The sequence below is a fragment of the Lactuca serriola genome, chromosome 7, assembly GCF_051521515.1.
Source record: "Lactuca serriola cultivar US96UC23 chromosome 7, Lser_US96UC23_V15, whole genome shotgun sequence".
Taxonomy (NCBI): domain Eukaryota; kingdom Viridiplantae; phylum Streptophyta; class Magnoliopsida; order Asterales; family Asteraceae; genus Lactuca; species Lactuca serriola.
In genome coordinates this window covers 157,928,995-157,935,033 of record NC_136414.1, presented here as the reverse complement: position 1 = coordinate 157,935,033, position 6,039 = coordinate 157,928,995, and the positions used below count along the sequence as shown (strand labels likewise).

The 6,039-nt window shown below is 31.6% G+C and overlaps 1 pseudogene; it reads left to right on the top strand.

Moving 5' to 3' along the window:
- Positions 1–1,370: 1,370 nt before the first annotated feature.
- LOC145062495 (protein JINGUBANG pseudogene) lies at positions 1,371–3,161 on the top strand (annotated as a pseudogene).
- The last annotated feature ends 2,878 nt before the right edge of the window (positions 3,162–6,039 follow it).

Here is a 6,039-nt window from a genome sequence, read left to right as displayed (position 1 = left end):
TCTTCTATCACTACTCAACATACTCCTTAAGAATCGGTCATAGCTTTTACCATATCTTTTTACTCAAAATAAACATGCATAATAAACCCATATGACCCATGAACCAAACGAACTTGACCCACCAAGATTACCTGACAGTCTCATTTGTGTAGTCAGGTTTTTTAAATTTCCTCTCTAGCTGTACTCTCTCTATTCTAGTGTATCATCTTCTTCATACTTTCTAGCTAGGGTTCTTATTTATTATCTTCTTGTACTTATATTTGAGTGTAGATTAGGATGAGTGATGTAGTGAAGATTATTTCTAAAGAGTGAGAATGGTTCTGTAATAAGGTTTCATTTGTAATACAAAACCAAATGGTTCTTCGATAAAAAGAGTTACAATGTGTATGTAAATCTATCTTTCTATTTAAAACCCAGTAATGATTATGATTATTTACTCTTAATTGTTTCTTCCATATTTATAGCTAGCTAATAAAATTTAGGCGTTTTGTTTTGACAAAAAAAAAATCCTACTATAAAAATAACACGTCTTGAAAAAACTCATATGGGAACCTCAAAGATAAATATTTTTAAAGGTGAAAATGAAAGAAAACATCTTTGGAAATGCTTTAATTGCAGAGACCAAAAGATGCCACGTTTCTAGATTTCACATGCGACAACAAAAACCTCTCGAGGCACCGAACTGAAAACATACATAACTTCCTAACTAAGCAAGTAAGTAAGCCATGTTTTCAAGAAGAATAGCTAGTCAAAGAAACCCAAGTGAAAATTGTCTTCCCTTCCCGTTACTCTAGATTTCCTACACTTGTCTTCCCTTCCCGTTACCCAAGTGAAAATTGTCATCTGATTGAATAACTTATTAATTAGTCGACGTGCTTGATAAAATTTCACATGAATGACTAACCACTAAATCAAAGAAAATAAATTTTTAACCACGTTAGTAATTACGTTTGAGCATGTAGAAGAGAATTAGTAGAGTATTTAATTTTATTCTCAAACAAATAATTAATAAATAGAACAGTGAATGAAGTTTAAGGAATTTTCTTTTGTTACGTTGCAAGTTGCCACATAGGGACGCTTTCTGAAAATAAAGATATTTTGATAAATAAATAAAGAATAATAATAAATTGAACTTTAAGTCTTTAATATTCGACAGCCCTAGAGCATACGTTATAGTTATTTTAATTATCATTTATGGGGTGGACATAAAGAGAAAGAGTTTAAGCCATATAAGCTTGGACGCGTGTGGATCTTTCCACTAATGGTACACCTACTTTTAGCCACCCAAACTCCCAACTTTTCAGTTTTCAAACCCTCAAAACACAAGTTCAATTATAAATATGACTATTAAGTATTAACACTCTCTTTATCTTTCTATATAAATAATAAATATACTTCCATCATCATCAGCAGCAGCAAAACATACACTATCATAAACTGTTTCAGCTTCCTTCGTTCTATCTATTCAACTTAAACTACATGACGAAGGAAATGGCTGGAAAAACCTTCTTTTCGAAGAAAAACAAAGTCCGAAATAAACTCGCCATTCTCCTTCACAGCTCAGAACCAAACGTTTTCATCACCACCCACCAGCAACCAGAAAACTCCGAAATCAGTTTTAATCACCGGAGTAGCAATGCCTCATTACCTAGCCCTGTCATGTCTTCATGTTCTTCACCAGCCTCCTTCATGTCTCCAATCAACCATATACCATCACCCTACTCCGAATCTCCTTGGACTCTTCCTCATGATAGCAATGGCGAAGATGGTATCACCTACAACACTGGCTTGATCGGGTCTTTGATACGTGAAGAGGGTCATATTTATTCGTTAGCATCGTCCGGGGATATGTTGTACACAGGTTCGGATTCTAAGAACATTAGAGTGTGGAAGAATTTGATGGAGTTTTCAGGTTTCAAATCGAGTAGTGGATTAGTGAAAGCAATCGTCGTTTTTGGTAATCGGATATTTACGGGCCACGAGGACGGGAAGATTCGTGTTTGGAAGTATTCAGATAAGAAGAAAAAAGCTTACAAACGGATCGGCAATTTACCCTCGACAAAAGATTACATCAAGAGCTCTATGAACCCTAATAATTACATTGAAGCAAGACGACACCATAACCTTCCATGGATCAAGCATTATGATGTTGTTTCTTGCATGTGTTTGGATGAAGAAACAGGGCTGCTGTATTCTGGATCGTGGGATAGAACAATTAAAGTTTGGAGGCTTTCAGATTCGAAATGTTTAGAATCTATAAACGCTCATGACGACGCCATTAATTCCGTCGTAGCTGGGTTTGCCGGTTTGGTTATTACCGGGTCCGCTGACGGGACGGTGAAGGTGTGGCGGAGGGAGTTCATCGGGAAGACCAAAAAACACCTTTTCGCTTACACTCTTTTGGATCAAGACAGCGCTGTCACGTCTGTGGTGGTGAACGCCTCTCAGGCCACCGTGTACGCGGGATCCTCCGATGGACTGGTGAACTTTTGGGAACGCAAGAAGCAATCGTTGTCACATGGCGGAGTTCTGAGGGGTCACAAGCTTGCAGTGCTTTGTCTTGCGACTGCCGGAAGCTTGTTGTTGAGTGGGTCGGCGGACAACAGCATCTGTGTGTGGCGGAGTGAAGGTAGCGGCGTCCACACTTGTTTGTCGGTCTTGAATAGTCACACTGGTCCGGTGAAATGTCTCGCCGTTCAAGATCGGAATGAGGATTATGATGATGATGATGATGATCGGAAAGATGAAGAATGGATAGTTTATAGTGGCAGTTTGGATAACTCGTTGAAGCTTTGGCGAGTGTCGGAAATTCTAGCCTGAAAAGTGTTACTATTCAAAGTTAAAACCAATCTAGATTGCCACCACGTGCCGCCTTCTGGAAGTAGAGATCCATGATGGCACGCTAACTGCAAGAAATCTTGAGTTTTTATCGATTGAAATGACGAACATCACAATTTGTCATTGGGGAGAAGACTGAATGGAGAAAATGTTTGATCAGATGTATATGGTAGCCTATAAATGGTGTTGAAGATCGATCACCACGATTGTGTGTATCTATATAGAGACACATTGTATGTATCTGTATCTCTATAGTCACCAACATAGATCCAAGAAATTGGAGAACTGCTTATTAAAATGATCTACTTCTGTGTTTCGGGATTTTTTTTTTCTCTATGCTCTCATTTCAAAACAATCTACTAACCAAATATAGTCTCCTAATATTATTTAGAATTCATGCCAAAAGCAATATTTTTTGAATTAACAAGTCTGTCGTTATATTAACCACCTAAAATTATTATAATAATTTCAACAAATGGAATTATAAGAATAATATATAAAAAAACAACATCCATCATTATACTCGTTTTTAGACACACAAATGAATCGTCTTTTGAGATTATTGCTTGTTTTGATTGCCATACTTATGCTAGTGCTTGAACATCATTACGGCACCAAAAGTCTTTGTGGTAGGTCGTTCTTTTAGAGCGTTTTATTATGTTTTGTATTCGACAAGCCATTCTTTTGTTGTATTTCACTATATTAGATTTTTCAATTTCAAGTTTTTCTTATGCATTTGAAAAGATAGAGTAGTTAAACATCAGTATATCTAATTTAATATGTGCTTCAAAATGCAACATGCTTAAAATGATATCAAAGAGCTAACCCGCCATGTTTTCATATTTCACGGGTTAATGACGAGCAGGATAATAAGGTTTCAATTTTGTCTATATTAAATTTTTAAGGTCTTTTTTTATATATATTAAATCAAAATGGTTATTATGACCGTCTAAATATTGTCATTCTTACCATTTAAATTAACAAAATTTAAATGATTATAACAATTACAATAATTATAACAACTATGTTGGTATAATATGTACATAAAAGATCTTAGGGATTTATTATGGACAAATCCTTATTATCTTCTTAGGTCATTAATCATTAAAAGCTTTTAGAATAATTACATAAAAGAACCTTATGATTTACCATTTAGTGATTTTGATATTGATAGTTTTTGGTTCCAATTTTCATTGCATGGTTGTTTGTAAGGACTTAAATAGCATTTTTAATATTTTCATAATTTCATTTAACTTTTTTACAATTTATATTAGTATCGAGTTTGATAGCTTCATCATTTCATATTCTCTTTTTAGTCGTTATGTTATATATAACCAACGGTTTCAATTGAACGGTTACATAACAATTTTTTGACATTAAAAAAAATTAATAATAGTCAAATGATTAAGGTTATGTTTGACGTGCCACAGATAGCTGATAAGCTAGTTTATTTTTCGAGCTTATTTAATTTTCCATGTTTGGTATACAAAAAAGTAGTTTATAAGCTAACGTTTTAAACAACTATTTAGACTAATTTTTTAAAATTTTCAAAATACGTTCCTTAAATAATTATAGAAAATATATTTTTAAATGCTCTTCTATGTGATTATATAAATTTTAGATAGCAGCCAGTGGTGAAGCTAGTGTCAAAGAAAAGAGGTATCTCCGTTAAAAAATCCGTGTAACATACAATAAGAAAAAAAAATTGGAAAAAATTACACTACTGAAAATTTTTTGAGGGTCACCTGGACCACCTCAGGATGTAAACTAAATATGTCAGTGTTATCAAATACTTTTAGCAAACGTTATTTTTTACTAGTTAGTTTTTCATATAACAACTACTTTTCAGCTAACCACTAATTTTTCAGGTAGTACATCAAACATAGCCTAAACCAAAAAAAAATTCTTTTGATTATTAAATAAAAAAAAATATCCTTGAGGATGAAGCCAATTTATATTTTATTTGATTTAAGTTTTCATCATTCCCTATTCACCCTTTTCTTGTAATTTGGAAACACCTATGTTCATCTTGTATCTCTAATCTCTTTTAGAAGGGTTAATGACCTAGAAACATAATAAGATTTCAAAATTGTTTACATTAGGTCCTTATGATTTTTTTTACATATTACACTAACATGGTTGTTATAACCGTTTAAATTTCGTCTATTTAATGTTTAAAGGACCAATTTTTAAACGGTTATAACAACCATGATGTAATATGTACAAAAAAGACCTTAGCCATCTAATATGGACAAATTTAAAACCTTATTACTCTCCTAGGTCATTAACCATATTCCAAGTATACAAGTGTTATACCCAATAATTTTCTCTGCGGATAGTAATGAAGTTTTGACGTTTCCCATACACGTATGACCTATTTCAAGCATACAAGTGTTATACCTAGTAATATTAGCTATTAATTGGAGATTCATGGTTAATTTTTTAAACAATTAACGATGAATCTCTAATTAGTGGCTAATATTACTATAACAAAGATGCATCTAAAAGTTTAACTTATTATCCTGACTAGGTTATAGTCTGTGGAAACCACGGTTGATTTTATAATTAATTTTTTTTCTTCCTAAAAACCTATAATTATTAATAGAGTATTTCAAATAAATTATTATTTAAAAGATTTATGCTTTTTAATATATATATAAAATTTTAATCGTTGATTAAAATAAATATGTAAAATTATTTTTTCAAGATATATGAAACAATTTTTATTTGTGAATTAATGAAAAATAAATGATATTATATAATTAAATGTTAAATTAATTATAAAAATAAAACAACAACGATAATTTAAGTAATTAAAATTGAGATATAGCAAATCAAAATATTAAGTTGTTGAAATAAATCTATATGAAAAAAATATAAGAATATAAAAATCAAAATTAACAATAAAATTTTATTAAAAATAATAAAAAATAGATGTTATAAGAACCTAGATAAGGACCATCAATGACTCTTGTTAATTGTCATTGCAAAAAAAACATCCAATGGAAATTGTCTTTTTTTGAATTTAAATGAGGTTTTTATCATATTGAATTTGAATGAGATTCTCTTTTATCATTGTAAAAACGGATCTTCAAGAAACAAACAACTTTCAAATTTTTTTTCTTTAAATAAAATGTGATAATATATCTTCAATGGTTAGATCACAAACATTTTTTTATCTTATAATCACCTTGAAACCCA